A 24295-nucleotide genomic window follows, 5' to 3' on the forward strand; every position below is an offset into this window, starting at 1 on the left:
CTTGGTTCCTTTTGCTAAATGCACGATTATTATTGATGTGTAATTAATGAATGCACCCTTGCTTCATAGTGGTGTTTGGTTAATAGTTTTACAACCTCTTGACTTTCAATTCCTCAAGTTCCTCTGGTTCCCCTTGCGTTTTATTGTTTGCACATCCCGTTTATTTTCCTTAGCTACATTTCCAATCTCTTAAATATCTGCTGGCCTCCACTCTTCCAAATTCTCTACACAGTTTGTACCCGTTCCGTATTTTTCCTCTTGCCCCTTTCCCCTCATAATACTGCCCCTTTCAATTCCAGATGCCCCGTACCCCTTCTCTTCTCCCGCCTGTCCTTTGCCTGACCCCTCCGCTTCTGCTTCATACCTCAGCGTGCTATTCTTATTGTTTAGCATTCTTCCTCACCCCCGTTCCCCCACCCCCTCATCTCCATCCCTTTCCCTACACAGCTTTAAGAACGCCTCTCACTCCTTTCCTTCAGGGAAACCTGGGGACAAAGAGAGGCGTCGTGGAACCCCCGCCATGCCCAAGGGAAGCTGAGGGCGTCTCTCACAGCAGCCGGGGGAAGGAGAACAACCGTTACCACACCTGACAGGCTGGGGGAAGGGAGGGGGCGGGCGAGAGAAGGAAGCGACTTCCCAAGGGATCATCCCCTCCCCCTCCCCCCACACCTCGCTCAGGCCTCCCCACAATTGGATGCCGCAGAAAAAAAGACGACCAATAAGAAGCGGCATTCCCCGCCCTCTCCATATCCTTCCTTCCCCCGCATCTTCCTCGGCGGAGACCCACAGGGATAGGAAACTCGGGGATGTCATTGGAGGGCCCCTCTAAGTTTTTATCCTTTCTTCTGCTGAGCTCATGCCTGTAAGTGGACGCTGTTATCGTCAGTGCTCCTCCAGAGAACCAATCAGATAGCCGAACACAGCACCGTCTTTGCCCAAATTTGGCCCCTGGATAACTGCGCCGTAGTAATCGGTAGTGGTATTTCTGTTCTTTCTCCCCGCCCACTAATCTTAGTGGGCGGGAACTTCTGGCACGCAGTTGGATGAGCTTCCTCCTATCCAATGAGAAGCCGGTAAACGATATTAATCACCCGGAGATAAGCCAAGGCAGTTTTTTTTTTATTTTTATGTGTCATAACAGCATACATACGCATAAGCATGAAGCAACTATATAACATATAAGCATATTTATGAGTATAAGATGTAATAACTATATAAATTGGATATAAAGTTGAAATAAGTTTTAACTTCTTTTCTTGTCACACAAACTTAAGCTAAAGCTAAAGCAAAATAAAACGCGAAGGCTAGAAAGGAATAAAAATCAGATATTAATATGTTGCGTTTAAAACTAAGTGGGGGGGAAGGAATTCCTCTCACTCCAGGAATGTTTAGTTTTTCCATTTCCCTGAGGAGGAAGGGGATTTATAGTGGGAGATATTGTAGTTTCCTGGTCTCAGCTGATACTAATTATGAACCATGGAAAGCAAAACATAATTAAGGGTATAGTGGGGTCCCACTGAGTCCCAAAATGTCACAATTTAAGTACAAAGATCAAATGTCTACGAAGATTCTCAGTCATCCAGGTCATGGTATGGAGAACAAACATAGGAGAATAAACCGATCAGGACTAGATTCAGCAGTCCACTTGCATTTAAAAGACAGCAAAATCCATATTTTGGACAGAGGGGATCGCTGGCTTGAAAGAGGGGTTAAAGAAGCCGTTTATGTCAAAATTGAACAGCCCTCTGTAGGAATATGACATAATCTATCTCCAATCTACAACTCAGTCTTTTCAACAGTTGCAAAAGAGTTCCACACCCATTTGTACCACTCAAGTGACCCTAAACCTCCAGGTGACCTTAAGGACTCGCTAAAAGAATGCAAATGACCAGCTGTCTGCAAGAAATATAAATCCTTCCATTCCACACCATCCAGTCAGAGCTGAAGAAGCTTCTTGAATGAGGAGTGAAACGTTTTCAAAGAAAAACTAGAAAGTCGAGTTGCCTCTTGAAAAAGCACCTTTGAGTTCAAACATTCCATTATGGTTTGCTTAACCAAAATTTATTAACATTTGGCTATGTTCACACATACTTAGCCATGATTTGTACACTCAGTGACTGGGTTCCTAAAATAGACTAAATGGAAACCAAATGCATCTGCACTGTTTGGTATGTTGTGAAAAGAAGCGTAACTGGAAAATAAAAGTGAAGGTCCGTACATTAAGTAGAACATTTGTTTTTATGTATTTTTTTATTTGAACTTAGGCAACTGTGATTTGTAATCATGGTGTATGGTTTAATATGTTGTATCAACCCAGACCTTGCAGCTTTGTCAAACCATCACTGAATGCTATTAAAATATGTGCTGGAAATATCTGGGGAAGTGGCAAGTTTGTATAACACTTAGTACCATCCGCTGATCATATAAATCTGCATTTAGATCTCTTAACTGTGTACACTAATTTAACCAGAGCTTAAGCTGATGGGCAGTGGGATGTTTGAGCAACCATAGATTGTAAGATTTTTTTCCTCCCTGAAGTATATTTAGGATAGGATAGGATAGAATTTTTTACTGGCCAAGTGTGATTGGACACACAAGGAATCTGTCTTGGTGCAAACGCTCCTGGTGTACATAAAAGAAAACATACATTCGTCAAGAATCATAATGTACAACACTTAATGATAGTCATAGGGAAACAGTCAATATAAATCTTAAGGGTACCAGCAACAAGGTTACAGTCATACAGTCATAAGTGAGAGGAAATGGGTGATAGGAACGATGAGAAGATTAATAGTATTGCAGACTTAATAATATAATGTATAGTAATATATTGAAATTCCCAATACATGTGCGGAATAAAGGCAAAGATCGATATAGCGTGAACATTTTACTATGACAAAAATTGAGACTTAGAAGTCATATCTGCAATATAGAAAGGAGCAATAAAGGAAAGTCTTTGATGAAAAGTTAAAATACAGGATTTTTCACTTTATTCTGAAGTAATGTTTAAATATTCATATATTCCAGGATTTCAGACAAAACACGTTTTAAAAAGTTTGAAAAGTATGAACGTCAAAATTGCTATATTTCTAATTCTGCTTAGCATTTGAGACCATCCCCATGTTAGCTAGGTGCTTTCTCCTGATTTGAGGAACTCACTTTTAAAACTCGGAAATTCATTGTGAATCCAGATGGACCATAGATGGTGCTAGAAGCAAAAACATATCCTTAGGCTTTTCTTTTGTCCATTTTTTCTCAAGGAGTAGTTCTAGCCTTTCATTAGGCTAATTCTATCTATTTATGCCATTCTATAAAAATACTTGTGCAGTTCTAAAGCTGGATTTTAAATGAGACTCAATGTTATGTACACAGCTAATTGCTCCAAATCCTTTCTTTCTCATTCCCAGAATATTGCAGAATATTTTGCATAAGAATGAACAATTACATTAACCTGAACTATATACTCTTGTAACAACAAAATGACTTTACAACAAAAGAAATTGTTAAAATCTAAATTCAAAAATGAAATAAAACATAAATTAAAATAATATTTTAAAAATAGGAATCTTGATCAGCAATAATTTCTAAGAATAGAGTTGAACTTTCCAGAGAAGTGGATCACAAAAGAATAGAGTGTATCTTTTCCCAATCTTACTTCCCCCCCAACCCCCCAAATCTGCTACCTGGAATGATTTTCTAATTTTTGTTTTCCCAGGAATTTTGTCCAGAATACCAACTTACTCTGCATAGTAGGAGCTTGCATCAGAAGCAACATTTAAAACCTGGGATGTAGAGAAATATATTTTACTGGATCAAGCTGGGATTATTTAGGATCAGCTGTAAATAAGCCTGAGTTTGTAAGTAAATTACCATATATTGAAAACATGTATAATAGCAATGATTCATCATTACAAAAGGAAATGGGTGTCACAATATGAGTGAAGTGGGGTGGGATGGGATGGTAGGTCAAAAGCTTTGTATAGAGTTCATTATGCCACTGTAATTTCTGTCTTGGCATTTTACTGTCAATAGGTCGGGAGAGCCTGTTTGGTGTAGAGGTTAGAGCAGCAGGCTGGACACCAGGTGACTGTGAGGTCTAGTCCCACCTTGAGCACAAACCCAGCTAGGAGACCTGGGGTGAGTCTTTGAGTTTTAGGACAGAAGCAGTGGCAAACCACTCCTGAAAAACCATGTCAGGTAAACAGCAGGGACCGGTCCAAGCAATCTTGGAGAATTGGATATATAATTGAACAGAAAGGGGGGAGGGTTATAGTAGGTGGCAGTACTTGAATGATCTAGTTGATCTTGAAAAAATTAAGATCTATTGATACTGAGATGGGAAACAAACAGAATGCTCTGAATCTCGAACAAAATTTCTTCTCTCTTAATTCCAGTAATGGTAGATGGTCTAATTCTCTTTCTCCTAACTTCTTACTTACTAATAGCAAATTTTCACTTTGCTATTAATTTGTTTTATAACTCCGGTCAGTTTTTAACAGAGCTTTCCATCTTCTTAACTTCTTCTTTCATCCCCTCTTTCATCTTTACATGTTTTTCATCCATTCTTTTTTCAAAAGCTATCAAGTTAGTATTAAGTGGTTCAGATAATATATCGCCTAAATCCTCACATATTTTTTGAAGAAAAGGCTAGTACTATTCTGGTTTCTGCAGGTTCTTCCAGCAATCCTCTCTTCTATTTTTGCTGCTTTTCTGTTTCTTTAGAATATCGTGCAAAAGTTCATTTATTTCAGTAATGCAATTTAAAAGGTGAAACTAATATATGAGATAGACTCATTACATGCAAAGCGAGATAGTTCATGCCTTGCTTTGTCCTAATTTTGATGATTATGGCTTACAGCTCATGAAAATCCCAAATTCACAATCTCAGAAAATTAGAATATTGTGAAAAGGTTCTATATTCTAGGCTCAAAACAGCTAATCAGCTAATTAAGCCATAACACCTGCAAAGGCTTCCTGAGCCTTTAAATGGTCTCCCAGTCTGGTTCAGTAGGAATCACAATCATGGGAAAGACTGCTGACATGACAGTTGTGCAGAAAACCATCATTGACACCCTCCATAAGGAGAGAAAGCCTCAAAAGGTAATTGCAAAGAAAGTCTGATGTTTCCAAAGTGCTGTATCAAAGCACATTAATAGAAAGTCATGTGGAAGGGAAAACTGTGGAAGAAAAAGGTGCACAAGCAGCAGGGATGACTGCAGCCTAGAGAAGATTGTCAGGAAAAGGCCATTCAGATGTGTTGGGGACTTTCACAAGGAATGGACTGAGGCTGGAGTCAGTGCATCAAGAGCCACCACACATAGATGGATCCTGGACATGGGCTTCAAATGTCGTATTCCTCTTGTCAAGCCGCTCCTAAAACAATATCAGAAGCGTGTTACCTGGGCTAAAGAAAAAAAGAACTGGTCTGTTGCTCAGTGGTACAAAGTCCTCTTTTTTGATGAGAGCAACTTTTGCACCTTTTGCAACTCATTTGGAAACCAAGGATCCAGAGTCTGGAGGAAGAATGGAGAGGCACACACTGCAAGATGCTTGAAGTCCAGTGTGAAGTTTTCACAGTCTGTGTTGATTTGGGGAGCCATGTCATCTGCTGGTGTTGGCCCACTGTGCTTCATTAAGTCCAGGATCAACGCAGCTGTCTACTAGGAGATTTTGGAGCACTTCATGCTTCCTTCCGCAGACGAGCTTTATGGGGATGCTGACTTCATTTTGTAGCAGGACTTGGCACCTGCCCACATTACCAAAAATACCAAAACCTGGTTCAATGCCCATGGGATTACTGTGCTTGATTGGGCAGCAAACTCGCCTGACCTGAACCTCATAGAGAATCTACGGGGCATTGCCAAGAGAAAGATGAGAGACATGAAACTGAACAATGCAGAAGAGCTGAAAGCCGTTTGAAGCATGAAGCATCCTGGTCTTCCATAACACCTCAGCAGTGCCACAGGCTGATAGCATCCATGCCACGCCGCATTGAGGCAGTAATTGATGCAAAAGGGGCCCAAACCAAGTGCTGAGTACATATGCATGCTTATACTTTTCAGAGGTCCGATATTGTTCTATGTATAATCCTTGTTTTATTGATTTCATATAATATTCTAATTTTCTGAGATTGTGAATTTGGGGTTTTCATGAGCTGTCAGCCATAATCATCAAAATTATTACAAATCAAGGCGTGAACTATCTCACTTTACATGTAATGAGTCTATCTCATATATTAGTTTCACCTTTTAAGTTGCATTACTGAAATAAATGAACTTTTGCACGATATTCTAATTTTTTGAGTTTCACCTGTACTATTGTAATTAAAAAGTATCTCAATTACAAGGGAAGAGTAAAAAACAGGCTTCCCCCACCACTACCACTTTTTCTTTTCTCTTCTATCTGTCCTTAATACTTTGGTCTCAAATGGTACTCCATAGTTACAAACACCATTAGCCTGGTTCAATAGAGCTAAAAGGTGCAGAGGAAGGGTGCAGAATATGGCGGAAGGAATGATCAATTAATGAGCAAGTTCCATCTTTGCTTGCTTCTAATGCACTTATTGATGTCAGAAGTAGCAATGAACAACTGGCAGAACCTGATTTCTTTTCTCAGTTTAAATGGACCGGTGCAATACAGGGCTAAAATCTTTCAAAAGACTGATTGGTAGTCCTATTTCCTTTAAACACAAGTCTAACACATTTTCAATAAACATTAAACTTGTGGAGGACCTGAGATGCATTTCAAAAAGCATCAGTTAGGGTTACCTGGGGAGGTTCTATTAGAGAAGAAAAGAACCTGTTCTTACCTTTAGATATTTTAACATTTCTACTTAAATTTTAAAAAATACAATATTTTTTAAAAGGTTAATTGCTTGTGATATTATGTATTAATGAAACATGCTGGAAAACGTGAGCACTGATATGATGGTGTCAAGTGAGAACAGGCTGGAATAGTTGGTAAGGTGGTGTTGTGGCCCGCCAGCCACCAGCAGAGTGGCAAACTCGGATGATGAGGAGGTTGGGGAGGAACTTGAGCCCGTTCTGGAATCTGGGGAAGGCTCTGATAGATGCTCTGCAGAGATAGAGCCAGGGCTGTCCAGCCACCGGAGAGACAGCTGCCTTTGGAGGCTGATATGAGTGAAAAGGAAGAACATCTGGGGTGTGTTCCAGAAAGGGTGCGCAACTTGGGTGTCCTCCTGGATGGGCGGCTGTCGTTCGATGATCATCTGGCAGCCGTCTCCAGGAGGGCCTTTTACCAAGTACGCTTGGTCCGCCAGTTGCACCCCTTCCTTGACCGGGATGCCTTATGCACGGTCACTCACGCTCTGGTTACATCTCGTTTGGACTATTGCAATGCTCTCTACATGGGGCTGCCCTTGAAGTGCACCCGGAGGCTGCAGCTAGTCCAGAATGCAGCTGCGCGGGTAGTAACGGGAGCCACTCGTTGCTCCCATGTAACACCACTACTACGCAGTCTGCACTGGCTTCCTGTGGTCTTTAGGGTGCACTTTAAGATTTTGGTTACCACCTTTAAAGCGCTCCATGGCTTAGGGCCCGGGTACTTACGGGACCGCCTGCTGTTACCTCATGCCTCCCACCGACCCGTACGCTCACACAGAGAGGGTCTTCTCAGGGTGCCGTCCGCCAAACAATGTCGGCTGGCGGCCCCCAGGGGCAGGGCCTTCTCTGTGGGAGCTCCTACACTTTGGAACGAACTTCCCCCTGGTTTACGCCAAGCGCCTGATCTTCGGACGTTTTGCTGTGAGCTGAAAACGCATTTATTTATCCAAGCGGGACTGGACTAAAAGTTTTAAAAGTTTTATTTAATTTTAACTGGGGTTAATTATTAATTTTAGGTAATGGGGTTTTATCATTTTAATTGTAATTTTAAATTTTGGCCTATTTAAATAAGTTTTTTAATTAGTTTTTATTGTGTATGATTTCTGTATTTTTATCTGGCTGTAAACCGCCCTGAGTCCTTTGGGAGATAGGGCGGTATAAAAATTTGATTAAATAAATAAATAAATAAATGCACATATGCGCAGAGCAGTTAGAAGAGGTGAGCAACGGAGGACAAGGAATCAACTCAGGAAGCAAAGTACACGTGGACACTGACTGGCCCCTCCCTGGCTGGGGAATAAATAGAAGGAAAGGGGAGTGGTTGTCTTAAGAGACAGTTCGTAGTTCTGAAAATTTTGCTCTTTGTGTTTTGTGCCACAAAATTTGCTTGCCAGAACTTAATTTGCAGCCTTTCGGCTGGGAGCTCACAGCCTTGCAATTATCGCAAGAAACTGAAAGGTTTGTTACTGCAATTAATTACTTGAAGGACTATTGCCTGGACTTTTTGATGGGTGATTCACAAGAGGTAAATAAAGAGGGGTTTTTTGTGACAAGGAGTCTGTTTCTTGCTTCTGCTAAGGCTGGGTCAGAACAGGTGGTTGGGGAAGAAGGCAATGCGACTGAGAAATTAAGGGTGGTATAGCTGATTGGGTTGGGACTGGAAGATGGTGTGTCAGTCATGTTTGCATGACAGATCAGTGGTGGGTTGCTACCAGTTTGTCCCAGATTGGATGAACTGGTAGCAGCGGTGGTGAGAGGCCCCACCCATCCGCCTGGACGTCTCTGTGCATGCGCACGTGCGCTACCAGTTCGCACGTGTGCCCATGAGCGAACTGGTAGTGAACGAAATTGAAACCCACTACTGTGACAGATGTGTGGTGAATTAACTGCTAAGAGTCTAGGGACACTGAGTATTAAAGTAAAGGAATCTGGAAGACCTTTGCTGGAAATTTGCTGGAAAGATAACCACATACAATATTGTAGTGTGAATTGGGGCCCTATTTTTGATGATATGAAAGATAAGGGATATGAAAATATCATGTCTAGAGGAATAAAGAAAGGTGCTAATATTGCCATGATGATAGTAAGGGGAGATATGGTAGAAAACAGGAAACTGTTTTTGGGAAGGTGACCTCAGTGTTTAATCCTGATTTCATTCTTCACTTCCCTGAACACCATACTTAATCATCAATCTCTGAATATCCTGGGAATGGATGAAAGAGCCAAACAAATATGCATTACCAAGACCCACAGGGCATTTGGGAGGGGGGCTCTCTTCTCAGAAATGTACCCACCTGAGATTTGATTATGGCACCAACTGTAAACCCCCAGGGCCACAGTTATACAAAAGACTGAAAGCTTTCTGGGGTATTGCCCTACATATAACCAATTGTGATTTGATTCCAGGGAACAAATGGAATTACTGTTACTAGAGCAATCTCCTTGCTATGTAGACCTTCTCTACCTGAACTGCTTGACTCCATATCTAGGTTGATATTGGAGTTCTTTAATAACTATATAACATTAAGTTTCTAGGTGAAGTTCAAGGGTTGTTATAAATAAAACTCTTCATGATGCAGGGCTGGGTATTCTCAGAACCATCTGTCTCCAATTGTCTACTCATCCCCTCAGATTTGGCAGATTGGGTATGTTCCAGGTCTCTTCCACAAACAATGTCACTTAGACCCAGAGGTCATGTCTTCTCTGATACATTTGTCCTATGCAGCATCATTCCCTCCAAGGCTAAAATAATCCACATTCTTCAGTTCTTCCACAAGTGCCTTAAAGACAAGGCTCTTCCCCAACTTTGAGTCAGGCCCTATAAAATATAAGACACTTGAATGAAATTTGTGTTGCTGGCATGCCTGTTCCTATTATTGCTAATTTCTGTTATTCTGTTATCGAGTTGCTCTCTATCTTCTTATTTACTTTATTATTTGATAGTTTACATACTTGTTCTCATGGTTTTCCAATTAAAACAGGGGTGGGATTCAGTCGGTTTGGACTGGTTCAGGCAAAACAGTTGTTACGATATTGTGCAGTTCGGAGAAACAGTAAATCACACCACCAACTGGTCCCACCTCTTCCCACTCAGTCATTCCTCATCTCACCCGCCTGCTACACCATTGCTAACCTGACTTTGCCCGCCATAACATTGCATAACAGTCCCCTTGGAAGGGAAATAATATTATTTCTTAAAAATTGCCTCCAGCTTACCTGCTGCTTTGCTTTGCATGGCCCAGGCCAACACCATCAATCTGATCTGCCTGCGAGCCTCCCTGAATCTGCCTGCCTCCCACGTGACCTGCCTGCCTTGGGTAAGTTGTTCTTTTAAAAAAAAAAAGCAATTAAAATTTTTTTTTAAAAAAAATTAAATTAATTTTAAAATTCACTATTTACATGGTGTACAGTTGGGTACAGAAATGGTGTAAGATTCTCCTGCTTGGGCAGGGCGGGAGTTGGACTAGATGATCTACAAGGTCTGTTTGTTAATCTGTTAAAATAAGGAAAGGGGAGAAACTGGAACTTATACAGGTTGATCTGGTGTCAGGATAGGTAGGCCTCTCTGACCCCACCCCCACCCCCATGACCCATCCCTTCAGACAGAGTCCACTTGACAGGTGGAAATTGGTCAGGGAGGAAAAGCTTCCTGGATTATTTTAAAATAGCTGAAATTCAGATATTTTTTCTCTTCCCAAGTTTGGCTGTTGTTTTGGGGTGTTTCAGAACATCCAGTTGGACACAACCTTACTTCATCGCCTTACACTACACATAAGGGCTATTTGAAGTGCCAGAAAAAAGTGATTTATGACTGGTCCTCAAACTTATGACCAGTCCTCACATTTATGATCATTGCAGCATTCTTAACCATGTCACTCATTTCACAACTGCAGTGCTTTACTTAACAACTTAACAAAAGTCGTAAAACGGGGGCAAATGCACTATCGGTTGCTATCGGTTCTGGAGAACCAGTAGTAAAAAAATGTTAAAAAGTAAAAAAAAAAAATCCCACAATTGCACATTGCTCAGCTGATCATTGGAACTTTTTTTTTACATGTTTTTACTACCAGTTTGGCGAACCAGTAGCACTATATTACATTACTATTATTATGTAAGACAAATATATAGTTTTAAAAAATAAACCTAATCTATTATTATATAATTAAAAGCTATAAGATAAAGAAGATAAAAAAGAAAATAAGCCGAAGAGCTCCAATTGCCTATAGCATAATTTAATTGGAAATCTTAAGACTTATGCTGGGAACATAAAAGATTCTGAAATAATTCATTCACATACAACATTAAATCATAGAGCTTTTGATTAATAGAAGTCGTGGTATAAGTAGTCCTAAACTTACTATCACAATTGAGCCTGGAATTTAAAGTGAATTTTGTCCCATTTTACATCTTTTCTTGCCACAGTTGTTAAACGAATCAATGCCGTTGTTAATTTAGTAACATGATTCTTAATTGAGTCTGACTTCCCCATTGACTTAGTTTTTCAGAAACTCGCAAAAGATGATCACATGAGCCCATGACACTGCAACCTTCATAAATATGAACCAGTTATCTAGCATTTGAATGTAAATCACATGACCATGGGGATGCTTCAACAGTTATGAGAAATGGTCATAAGTCCGTTTTTCTGCCTGCCTACTGCCTCTTTGCTGTTTTGAAAAACTACCATGTGGGTTTCTTATATAGCACTGGACTTTTTTTAAAAAAATGTGCTTTTAAAAGAGTATCAAACCTTCCTGGGGAAAAAAATGCTGTCGATTTCATCAATTTAAACCAGAAAAGGAGATGGTTCTGCTAGTTGTATCTTGCTGATTCTGTCCCAAATGAATGTGTTACAACTGATTTCTTGCAGCTGCCAGGTTTACTGTTTTGGAAAATGTCATTTTGCCCACTTCATAATGTAATGTCTACATTATACCATTCATTCATTCATTCATTCATTCATTCATTCATTCATTCTTAGATAACTACCCATCTACCAGAACTCTGTGTGATGAACAAAATATAAACCTAATATAGAAAATAAATAAATAAACAATGTTGAGGCCCCAATAAAACTCATATTGAACTACCCCATGTTAGCTGTATCAACATCCTGGCCCCATTGCTTCAGAAAAAACCTGTGTGCTTTCTCGAAAGACATTCCTTCATTGAAGATACACAGAAAATGCTCACCTTTCTGGATCTGGTAGGATGAATAGAAAATATCCAGGATAAGTGATTTCATAAGTAACCTAACTCCATGCCGTTTAAGGATAACTAGCATCTTGAACTGCACTTTGAAACCTACTTGGACTTCATTTAGCAGTGGAGTTACAGTACATGGGTACACAAGGGTGAACCCACTAATATCCATGCTATTGTACTCTAGATCTGCTGCAGCTTCTGAATGCTCTTCAAGAACAGCCCCATGTAGAATGCATTGCAATAGTCCAACTAGGAAGTGACTGAAGTATGAGCAGTGCCCCCCATCCAGGAAATGGCACAACTGCACAAATGTATCTTGTGTCCCTTTGGACATGGCTGCCACCTTCTTTTTGAGCACAAGCTGAGAATCTCTAATATCCAAATTAAACACCAGGGACATGTCATTGGGAAACCCTAAACTCACAGCCACTTTGAGCCAAAACTGATTTTTTACCTATCCCAATTGATATAACTTCCAGGTACTGGAGGCATTGTATGGGTTGGAAAACAACTCAACGGGATTGTTTAAGTAGTCTGCACAGAGATATAAACAGATTTTTGTCAATATGCTGATTGTACCCAATGCTAATGGATGTTAAATTGAAATAAGGAGAATCAAGTCCAGAGGTGCTCCACAAAGCAGTGTCTTAGAACTGGACAACACCCACCCCATACCAATACCAACTGCAAGAGAGGAAGTAGGAGAACTACAGGAGAATAGTAGCCCCATTTCCAATTCTTAGAAGGCTACTATGATCAATAGAATCAAAAAATGTTAAGAAATCAGTTAAGGCCAGAATGTATACACCTGTGATGGCAAACCTATGGCACGCATGCCACAGGTGGCACGCGGAGCCATATCTGTGGGCACGCAAGCGTTGCCCTAGCTCAGCTCCAGTACGCATGCAAATGGCGGCCAGCTGACTTTTGGGCCTTCTGTGCCGACCAGAAGTTGGGAAATGGGCCATTTCTGGCCTCCAGAGCAGTGGTCACCAACCGGTGGTCCGCGGATCACTGGTGGTCCGTGAGAAAATTTTGGTGGTCTGCGGCTCACCCGGGCAGAGGAGCTGCTCTGGGATGAGCAATGGCCAGTCCTGTGACTAGAGCGCTGGAATATGGGACTGGCCAGGCAGATCATAGTGGGGCATGAAATCTCAGCCATAGAGGGAGATTTGTGCAACTTGCAACTTCGCAGCACAGCCCTCGCCAACCGGAATGAGGTAATGGTGCAAGGAGGAGTGGCGGTGCAGGCGGGCCAAAGCAATGGGTGGTGGGAACCCCGAGCTGTTTCTTCCCTCTGCTGTAGTTTCCTGTCAGCTGAATCCACCAGTGGCTGTCCCCACCCCACCCATCGCCCTCCCTTCCCAATCACTTCTCACATGGAAAGGGAAGGGGGTGGGATGGAGATTCGCTCCATATTCCAGAGCGAGAGCGAAGCTTTGTCTCTTGCTGGATCTCACTGACCCTTGTTGGTGCTCCAGGCAGTTCAGTCTCTCAGGGAGTTGCTTGACTTCCTTTCAGCCCCAAGACACTGGCTGGCCCATGAGATAAGAGAGTGAAAGAGAATGAGAGGGGGAAGAGAGAGAAAGAGAGAGAGAGAGAGAGAGAGAAGGAGACAGAATGAAAGAGAGAATGTGTGAGAGAGAGAGAATGAGAAAGAGGGGGAGAGGGGGAAGAGAGAGAGAGTGAGATAGAGAAACAGTGATAGAAAGAAAGAAGAAGACAGAATGAAAGAGAAAGAGAGAAAGAGACAGAGACAGAGAGAGAATCCGAGAGAATGAGAGACAGAGAATGAGAGAAAGAGACAGAATGAAAGAGAAAGAATGAGAGAGAAAGAAAGAAAGAAAGAGACAGAGGGAATCAGAGAATAAGAGAGTGAATGGGAGAGGGGGGAGAGAGAAAGAGAGAAAGAGAGTGGGAGAGAGAGAGAAAGAGAAAAGAGAGAGAGTGCCTGAAGGACCCCATCCCATCATTGGGAGTCCAGGCGCTTCAGCAAGCAGTGCACTGGATTCGTATTAGTAGTCTACGGGATTTAAAACTATGAACTTGGTAGTCCCTAAGGTCCAAAAGGTTGGGGACCCCTGCTCCAGAGGGCCTCCGGGGTGGGGGAGGCTGTCTTCGCCCTCCCCAGACTCCTAGAAAGCCTCTGGAGCCTGGGGAGGGCAAAAAATGTGCCATCACATGCCAAAAGCAGGGGAAGCACAGGGGGGTCGCATGCACATATGCGCGAAGGTGGGGTGCATTGAATTATTGGTGTGAGCATGCGGACACCCATAATTGCCGTCGCTTTTGGCACGCGATGGCAAAAAGGTTAGCCATTACACTATACACTATTCCCATCCCAGGCCTGACAGAGGTAATCTACAAGTGTAATCAATACTATCTTGGTGCTATATCCTGGCCTAAAATCTGACTGTAACGGGTCCAGATAATCTGCTTTCTCTTTGAAGTTGTAGGTATACTGTTTTTTTAACAATCTTTCCAAAGATTGATTGAACAAAAGATGTCTAGCATTGCTAAGCCCAGAAATAACCTCATTGCCAACACTGCCAATATTTTGCAGTATTTATTTTTTTATTTATTTGTCACAACAATATATATAAGCATAAGCATGAAATAACTATACGATATATATAAGCATATATATAAGCATTAGCATGTAATAACTATACGAAATTGGATACAATCAAAGGGAACATTAGGACAGGAACCATAGGCACGCTGGTGCTCTTATGCATGCCCCTTACAGATGTCTTAGGAATGGGGTGAGGTCAATAGTAGATAGTTTTTGGTTAAAGCTTTGGGGATTTTGGGAAGAGACCACAGAGTCTGGTAGTGCATTCCAGGCATTAACAACTCTATTAATGAAGAAGTTCATTAACTGAAGAAGTCATATTTTCTGCAATCAAGATTAGAGCGGTTCACATTAAGCTTAAATCTATTGTGTGCTCGTGTATTGTTGTGATTGAAGCTGAAGTAGTCTTCAACAGGATGGACATTGTAACAGTTGATTCTATGAGTTAAGCTCAGGTCATGTTGAAGGCGGCGGAGTTCTAAATTTTCTAAACCCAGGATTTCAAGTCTGGTGGCATAAGGTATTATGTTGTAATCAGAGGAGTGGAGAACTCTTCTTGTAAAATATTTCTGGACATGCTCAATTGTATTAATGTCTGAAATGAGGTATGGGTCCCAGACAGGCGAGCTGTATTCAAGAATTGGTCTAGCAAATGTTTTATATTCTCTGGTTAGTAGTGTAGTGTTTTTGGAGAAGAAGCTACGCAAGATTAAGTTTACAACTCTTAAAGCCTTTTTTGCGATGTAGTTGTAGTGGTCTTTGGCACTTAGATCATTTGATATGAAAACTCCAAAGTCTTTAATGGGATGGGGATCATCTACAAGGTAATGTCCATCGAGCTTGTATTTAGTGTTCAGATTCTTTTTTCCAATGTGTAAGACAAAGCATTTGCTGGTTGAGATTTGGAGTTGCCAAGTTTTTGACCATTCTGACACAGTCAAGGTCTTTTTGAAGGGTAGCTGTATTGTTGGTAGTGTTATTATTTATTGATTAGTCTCTCCCAATTTATTTTATGCCCAGCAGATCATATGCACAGTGGAGGGTTTTTGGGTGGAAGTAGTTTTTAGAAGAACTCCATCATACTTCATCACTCCTTTTTGCATATTTGCATGTTGACCAGATCTTTTTAAAATATAGACTGAGTGCTCTTCCAGGAGATTGCTAGACACATCTTTAAAAAAACAAATGTAGTGATATCGCAGGAAAACACTTGTTTAGCATTATGAAATACTGCTGTTCTTTTGCTTCTTTCTCGCCTCCACTAATTCCATCATAGTTATTGTTTCATTTAATATCTCTCTTTTTGTCTCCACTAGTTTAGTTAGATTCATCCTATCTAAATATTGTTTAATCTCTTCCTCTGGAATATTTTTTGGGGAGTATGGTCTGGTCTTTTTTCCCCTCTTAGTGTTGATGTAATCTTGGGAATCTACAAAGATTTGAATAGGCCAGAAGAAATAGGAAAAAGATACTTAGCTCCAAAAGGAGGTCCAGAAAAATTAATAACAAGATGCTGTTTATATTGTTTAGCTTATTGTATGATGACCACTTAGGAAAAGTTCTATTTAAAGCACAGTATTGTACAATCCAATTTTCAGCAGGTTTTGGACAGGTAATGAATCACATGCTAGAATGTGCTGTCAAAGTGGCTTGGAGTGACTGTATTTTGGAATACTCCCTAATAGTAGCCTCGTCTAAGACAGGGGTCTCCAACCTTGGCAACTTTAAGCCTGGAGAGACTTCAATTCTGCTGGCTGGGGAATTCTGGGAGTTAAACTTCTCCAGGCTTAAAGTTACCAAGGTTGGAGACCCCTGATCATGGCATCACGGTAAAGGCCCAAAGAACTCAACTTTTAAATATCATAAATACATTTATGGACTGCTCTGCTCTGAGCATCCTGTCCACAGTTTGTTCAATCCTCCTAATTATTTATGTTTTAAGTGGTAAGAGCATATGCAAGAATGTGCCTTGTTTGTAGTATTGGAGCAAATAGCTTGTAAAAACGCCATATTTTCTTTATCAACATACATCCTGTGTCCCGTGAGAAGGCACACTACTCCATTCACTCTAACTCAGAATGCACATAGACATGGGTGACATCTCTGAAAAAGTAGGAGTAAATATTGGACAAAAGTTCAAACATATGTTTTTCCAGGATGCTAACTCACAATGCTTCAGTGTAGTCCCAGAATGACTTTGACTGAATTGTTGAGGTCTTGGTCTAAGTGTTTTCCAGGATCTGGATTCCTGACTGCATAATAAAATTTGGGAATCAGCCATGGAGTCCTACCACAGAGAAGCTGATATGTCTAATATCCATTACTTTATTTCAAACCTAGAAATACAATTCTTCGGTTGAACCCTACTGGAAATTTTGCTTCCTTCCTTTAAAGCCTTTATTTACCCCTCTAGATGTACATATACAAAGTTAGTTATAATTGCTCAGTGTATGTTAATTTTGTCTTCCATGTCTCTCTTTCCCAAGACAAAGATGTCTCGGGAGCGACAAAAATGATTAGGGGGCTGGAGGCTAAAATATATGAAGAATGCTTGCAGGATTGACTATGTCTAAGGACTGGAGTGACACGATAGCAAGTTTTCCAATATCTAAAGGGCTGTTACAAAGAAGCACTTCTCCAAAGCCCTTGAAGGCTGTATAAGAAGCAATGGATGGAAACCAGGGGTGAAATGCTCCCGGTTTGCACCGGCTCGCCCGATTAGATAGCGATGGCAGCTGCTGGTTCGGAGGACCAGTAGCAAAAATCCCTGGCCCTGCCCCCTCTCTGCTGAGCCGCACCATCAGCAGAGGGTTTTTTTTTTTACTTTTAAAAGTTTTTCTTCAGCCGAAACATGCCTTTAAAAGTAAAAAAAAAAACCTCTGATGATCGCGGGGCTGAGCAGAGATCATCAAAACCCTTTAAAAGTTTTTTTTAAAAAAACCCTCTTCAGCCAAAGGGGGGGAAAAAAACAAGAAAAAACAATGAGGTTTTAAAAGCCTCCTCTGGCGATCCCAGACGACTTTCCTGATCCTCACAGGCTTTTAAACTCACTTTTTAACAGCCCCCACTTACAAGAGCCCCCACCCATGCCCAACCAATTCCCCCTCCTCCCTTACCTATAATTATTGCTCTTTCGGGCTGGCAACGCCATGCTTTCTTCAGCTACTGAAGAAAAAAAAAAGCTTGCTTTGACTTCCTGCTTTGCTGAATGAGGAACTCAGGGAGTTGAAGTCCACAAACTAAGTTACTAAGATTGGAAACCCCTATTCTAAAAAAATAAATAAAAATAATAAAATAAAATATTTGTGCAGCTTTGTGAGATTTTGTGTGTTTCTGTAGTGTTTCACTCTAATTACACAAACATACAAAATCTCACAAAGCTGTATGTGGCATTGTGTGTGTGAGAGAGAGAGAGTCAGTTGTGTTGTGTGTGTGTAAAGTGTGAAAATGTGGGGTTCCTGCTTGTTTCAGGGGCCATTTTGGGTGAAATGCAGCTGTTTTTACATTGTGTGTGAGTCAGTTGTGTTGTATTGTGTGTGTGTGTAAAGTGTGAAAGTTGGTTTTTGGTACCTCTTATTGTTTTGTATACCTTATTTATTATTTATTATTATTTCTTTTTATTGGCCACGCCCACCCAGTCATCTGACCACCAAGCCACGCCCACCAATTAAGCCACGCCCACAGAACCGGTAGGGAAAATTTTTAGATTTCACCCCTGATGGAAACTACAATAATCAAGGAGAGATCCAACCCAGAAATAAAGGAAAATTTCCTAACAGTTAGAACAATTAACCAGTGGAAAAGCTTGCCTTCAAAAGTTGTGGGTGTTCCATTACTGGAGCTTTTTAAGGAGAGACTGGACAGCCGTTTGCCTGAAATGGTATAGGGTCTCCTGCTTGAGCAGGGGGCTGGACTAAAAGACCTCAAAGTTTCCTTTCAATTTAGTTATCTTGTTATTCTATTAAGATTAACTATTGGTTTTAAAATGTATTCCAGTAGTGAGTTCTAATTAATGTAATTCCTATCTGAAATAAAGATATGTGCAATAAATATTCTAGGCAACAGGTGGCGTGCAGTGGAAAATATGATTGTAATTCTGGTGCAAAATTTTCTTCTCATGCCAGTACTAATGTGTGAGAGGCACAGAAAGACAGAAATATGTAGGCCTTTCTTACAAAACAAGTAAGTGGCTGACATTCTATATATACTGTATTCAGTGGTGGGATTCAAATAATTTAACAACTGGTTCTCCGCCCTAATGATTTCTTCCAACAACCAGTTCACCAAACTGCTCAGAAAGTTAACAACCGGTTCTCCCAAAGTGGTGTGAACTGGCTGAATCCCACCACTGACTGTATTTCAGTTTTTAGAAAGGATAAGAAGCTGGGAACTTGAATGAATGCTTTTGCCATCCATTTCTGTCACAAATTGCAGTCCACTCTAACAAAAAGTTATCTCACCATTTGTCTAACCACTTTTCTGGTCCAGGTCTCAAAAAAAGTCTGCAATATATTGCTTTCTGTCCTTTTTTCCCCATAACAAATGTTCTTCACATCATTTTCTGCTCCTTCCAGTGGCTATTAGTGTACTAAACCCAGCATCACATGTGTCAATAAATTGTACTGTTCATGTACCGTTGAAAATAACACTGTTACCACACTGCATGTTAACAATATTGTAACAAAACTGGGAAATCAGGTCAGAAGATGCAATACTTGGCTAAGTGTAAAATAAGAAATTACAGTTCATACTTCTGGTGCAGTATTTCTCAACTTCAGTAAATTTATGAAGCTGGCTGAAAATTCTGGGTGTTAAAATCCACATATTTAATATTGCAGAGGTTGAAAAACACTTCATTTGAAAAATCACAATTTTTGTGGTAGGACTATGAAGAATGAGCAGAATCTCTCTACTCCACATTTGTTATAGAGAAGCAACGCAACTGCAGAAGCAAAGCTGTACAGCATATGTTAATCAAGCTGCATTGTGCTAGGCCACTTAAGCATTAGCTCCTGGCAATCCAGAATTAGAGAAGCATGTAGATCAGAATGAATATAAAATTCAAACTAATTTATCTGATTGTTCAATCATTAAATAATTATGTTTTAAATTACATCTTTTCTACCTGCATGGACTTCGTTCCTTCACATTTGTGTGATATTTTAATTAATAAGGCTCTTGGTGAAGGTTTATCATACTTCCACAACATTTTTTGTTTGTTTGTTTCTTTGAGCAGCCCTGTAATCCCTTGCATCAAGGTGGATTTGGGGCAATTGAATGGAGCTTGAGTAGTTACTGGCCAGATGTCTTTCGTGACACCTATACTTCCACAACATATTACCCTTCAAATATGTTCTTCTTAGCTAGGAATTATGGGAGCTGAAACTGCTTAATTTTCCCTTAATAGTAGGAATGAATCCTAGCATAGATCTGTTCTGTTTGAGGCTAAGCATTCTTGTTCAGACTTTATATTCAGAAGTAGTTTCATTCTGCCTAGTGGGAAGACAGATCTTGAAAGCATAACATAAACTAATGTTGTATTTTCAAGTACAGTCTTCCCACAAGGCAGAATAAAGCTACTTCTGCCACAAACATTTAAATGTCTTAGGCTGGTCTGGGTAGTATATGTATTCAAGACCACAGGATGGGGAGAGGGGTTTATCTGTTTTTATCTGTTTTTCAACTCTGGGCAGTGTACATCATGAAATAAATTAAACAGAATATTAAAGAGACCCAGATTGGATATTACAGTGATCATACAAAACAAATATTTTTTTAAAAAACCCACCCAAACCACCAAAGTAAACATCTTAGAAGAAGCATGCCAACTACTCTAACCCAAGGTCTGGAGTAAAAGTCAGGTTTTAAGGACACATTTAAACAGCATCAGGATGGACACTATAGGAATCTTTGGGAAGACATCACTGCAGCATGTCCAGGTGTTGTAGCAGAAAAGTCTTGCTTCTGGGTCCATTAGGTGACCCAGAATGTTGATACTTCCTGATTGTATAGGACAGGCAGAAATTATGAAGGAGAGATTGTCTCCCAAGTAACCCAGCCATATGTTATGAAGGGCTTCATATATGATTGCACCCAGAAGGTGATTGGTAACCATTGTAGCTCATGAAGCAATAGCATTATAAGAGCATATTATGGTATGACCTTCACTACCCATGTTTCTGGATGCTGGACCAAATACAGGCTCCAAGTGGATTTCAAGGATAAACACATAAAAAGTATATTATAATAGTCCATATATGAGGATAAAATAGAATGACTAATTATCATATGGTTCAGGTATAAGCATACTATATGAATTTGGGCAAAGGCATTCCTGGTCACAACTGCTACCCACAACTGCAGGAACTGTTAAGTGCAGGAAGATCCTGCAAATTGCAGAATAGTCTCAGAGAGAGAAATGCAAAGTCATTTAGGTCTAAAGATGGAATATATTCAAATCCAGGTGGTTCAAATACTTATAACCACTTTATCTTGTCAAGGTTGAGTTTGAGCCTGTTCCTCCCCCCACCTCTTTGCACAGTTTTCAGATACCAAGACAACACCTTCTAGTCACTCAGGTTTGAGATGTACCACAGGAGATAATCAGCATAATGCAGGTATCTGACCTCAAATAGAATAGAATAGAATAGAATTTTTATTGGCCAAGTGTGTTTGGACACACAAAGAATTTGTCTTGGTGCATATGCTCTCAGTGTACATAAAAGAAAAGATACGTTCATCAAGGTACAACATTTACAACACAAATGATGGTCAATATATCAATATAAATCATAAGGATTGCCAGCAACAAAGTTACAGTCATACAGTCATAAGTGGAAAGAGATTGGTGATGGGAACGATGAGAAGATTAATAGTAGTGCAGATTTAGTAAATAGTTTGACAGTGTTGTGGGAATTATTTGTTTAGCAGAGTGATGGCCTTCGGGAAAAAACTGTTCTTGTGTCTAACTGTTCTGTTGTGCAGTGCTCTATAGCGTCGTTTTGAGGGTAGGAGTTGAAACAGTTTATGTCCTGGATGTGAGGGATGTGTAAATATTTTCACGGCCCTCTTCTTGATTCGTGCAGTATACAGGTCCTCAATGGAAGGCAGGTTGGTAGCAATTATTTTTTCTGCAGTTCTATTATTATTTTTAATTATTAAATTATTAAATTATTATATAAATTATTAAATTATTAAATAGGAAAGGTGAGTGGGTCAAGCCCTGACGCACTCCCCATGCCAAGAGTCTCTGGCTTGATCTCTATCTCTCTGCCAACAGCAACTCCATCTGACCACTGAAAAGGGAGAACCATCACAATATAGTACCAACTACGATTAATCCTTATATGCAGGGATTGAAAGATAGCATGATTGATGGCATCAAAAACCTCTTTAATTCTCAACAGTATTCACAATTACAAAATAGGAGTATCCAGCAAAAGGTCTTTTAGGACAGAAATTATATGTGGAAGCAATGGGCCAGCAAACTGTATTATGTGTACTTTCTTGCAGCTAAGTTCAGGCTGCCGGTTTATCTGTACCTCTGCCTTTTGTCCATCGCTGTTGACCTTTGCATTTGCAAAGTGATCATTTACATCAGTTGTGAACTTACACTGTGAGTTTGATATTCCCAAAGTGTGAGCATGGAGAAAATTTAGAATAATGCCCCCACCTCCAATCCCCAAGAAAGGAAAAAGGAGGAACTAAGAAAGAAGAAATTATGAACCGCTATTGGTAGAACAAAGAAAGACTCTCACTTCATGCTGTGGACTGGGAAGTAAGGGCAGGGCCCTTGAGACAAGCAGATGAAAGAAAATCCTTCTTGTGCGCCTTTAAAAGGCTTCTCTTGACATCTCAGTTTCTGAGAAATTCTTAAGTCAGGAAGGCAAAGGGGAAAGGGGATGCCCTTCTTATCAAAAAAGTAAACAGAACTTGCTTGATTAATGTTTAGCAAGCACTGCTAGGTTATGATGTCTGTTTTCTTTTTTCTCTCTCTCTCTCTTAAAAACTTTCTGCCAAAATTACTGGCTTGCTTTATTTGTTTGTTCTAAAACGTGTGCACCCTGCTTTCAAGCTGGAAAGGTTTGCATTGATAAATATTTTCCTTAAAAATCTCTTGCTTAATTGCTGCTAGACCTCACAAATATGTGAGAAAAATGAAGCAAATATAAATTATTTTGATTTTTTTAATAGGACATAATAAGCTAATGAAGGATATTATAAATATCAGTCTAGCCCTTCAAATCTAACTTAATTTTATTAATCTTGCAAACAAGCCACAAATATTTTTTAGCCCTAACCAATGACAATATTAGCACTGTTTTTTTGAGAATTGGAGTCTATCTCTTCCTTAATGGAGTCTTCATGTTAAGGGGCAAAATGATTTTGAGGAGCAGATACAGAGAATAAAAAACAAGTGAAGGCTGATGCATTCTTGTTATCCTTTTGAGATTTTCAGAGGCATTCAAGTTATGCCGATAGATGGACAGCACAGACATGTGTAATGTAGTTCACTTAATAGGGTGCATGAGCTTTGCTATAACGCTTTATAAACAATGGTTACTGTTTAATTTGATCTATGATACTAATCATTTGTGGCTAATATATAACTATTTAATTGAATTATGATGCAGTGCTGTGAATGCTATCATCTGTTAGAGATCAAATACAAGACATGACAAAACCTTTGGTCTCATCTAGCAGAACATGGTCAACTCCCTTCAACCTGTACTCCAATCAGTACTTAACTCCAGATTATGTAATAATGTAAATAAGTCATTGCACAACTTATTTTTAAACCACGTAGATTTCCATTAATGAGTATGAGTGAGCATATACAAAGTGTCTCCAGTTATCATAATAATAGTTTGTTTATAAAATCTTTGGAAAAGTCAGAAAACATTGGGAAGGGCAGTGGCTGGACTCTTTATATATATGTAGTATGTATGTTTATCTTATTATACTGCAAAACATAACCAATCTATTATCATTTATTCAACAACCACGATTAAGATATAGTGCTGCTTAGCCCCAGATTTACCTTGTTTTAAGATGGGTGACCAATAAATTTAATAAAATAAATAAATAATAAAATAAACTATTTGCAAACCCAGGCATTTCCAGTGGCCAGTATGTACTATGTTATGGTCTTATTTTCACCAGAATGACACTGATAGACAATCCTACAAATAATGCAACCTAAAGGAATGACAAAGTTCAACAGAAGTGTTAACTCTAAGCAAATCTGCATCAAAGTCTGAAAGTATTTTCTATGTGGATTTAAAATAGTTTTGTAAGTGTGATAATTTGTTGTTTTGGGAAATGTGGAATTGAGAGAGACATCTGCTGGTGGAAAGAAAGCACTACAATAACCGCTTTGAAAATTGAAGGAACTGCAGTGACCTTAGCTACTGTGAGAAACTTTAAGGAGTATTTGTTTTTTTTAAAACTGCTGGAAAAAGAAGGTAATGGAAAAAGATTGGATAAAAACTGGAGGAGAATTATGTGAGTAACAAATTCAAAAATTAGAGAAAAGATTCAGGAGAAAGATACAATAAATATAAAAAGAAAAAGAAAAGAAGACAATAAGAGAATGGGACAAAAGGAGAAAAATATTAAGAAGTGGGATTTTGGAGAGACCAAGAGAAAATGGTTAAAAGGGGAAGGATAGTGG

General features: G+C 39.8%; 1 protein-coding gene across 5 annotated transcripts in view; it reads right to left on the minus strand.

Moving 5' to 3' along the window:
• MEIOC (meiosis specific with coiled-coil domain) overlaps positions 1 to 999 on the minus strand; it is a 32417-nt gene extending 31418 nt beyond the window's left edge. The window contains exon 1 of one of the 5 annotated variants that reach the window (XM_058181641.1): positions 861 to 999. The gene's annotated coding sequence lies outside the window, so the exon portion shown is untranslated. The other 4 variants (XM_058181642.1, XM_058181643.1, XM_058181646.1 and 1 more) reach the window with 4 other exon arrangements.
• Positions 1000 to 24295: the final 23296 nt, after the last annotated feature.

The sequence above is a fragment of the Ahaetulla prasina genome, chromosome 4 (genome assembly GCF_028640845.1).
Source record: "Ahaetulla prasina isolate Xishuangbanna chromosome 4, ASM2864084v1, whole genome shotgun sequence".
NCBI classification, from domain to species: Eukaryota; Metazoa; Chordata; class Lepidosauria; order Squamata; family Colubridae; genus Ahaetulla; species Ahaetulla prasina.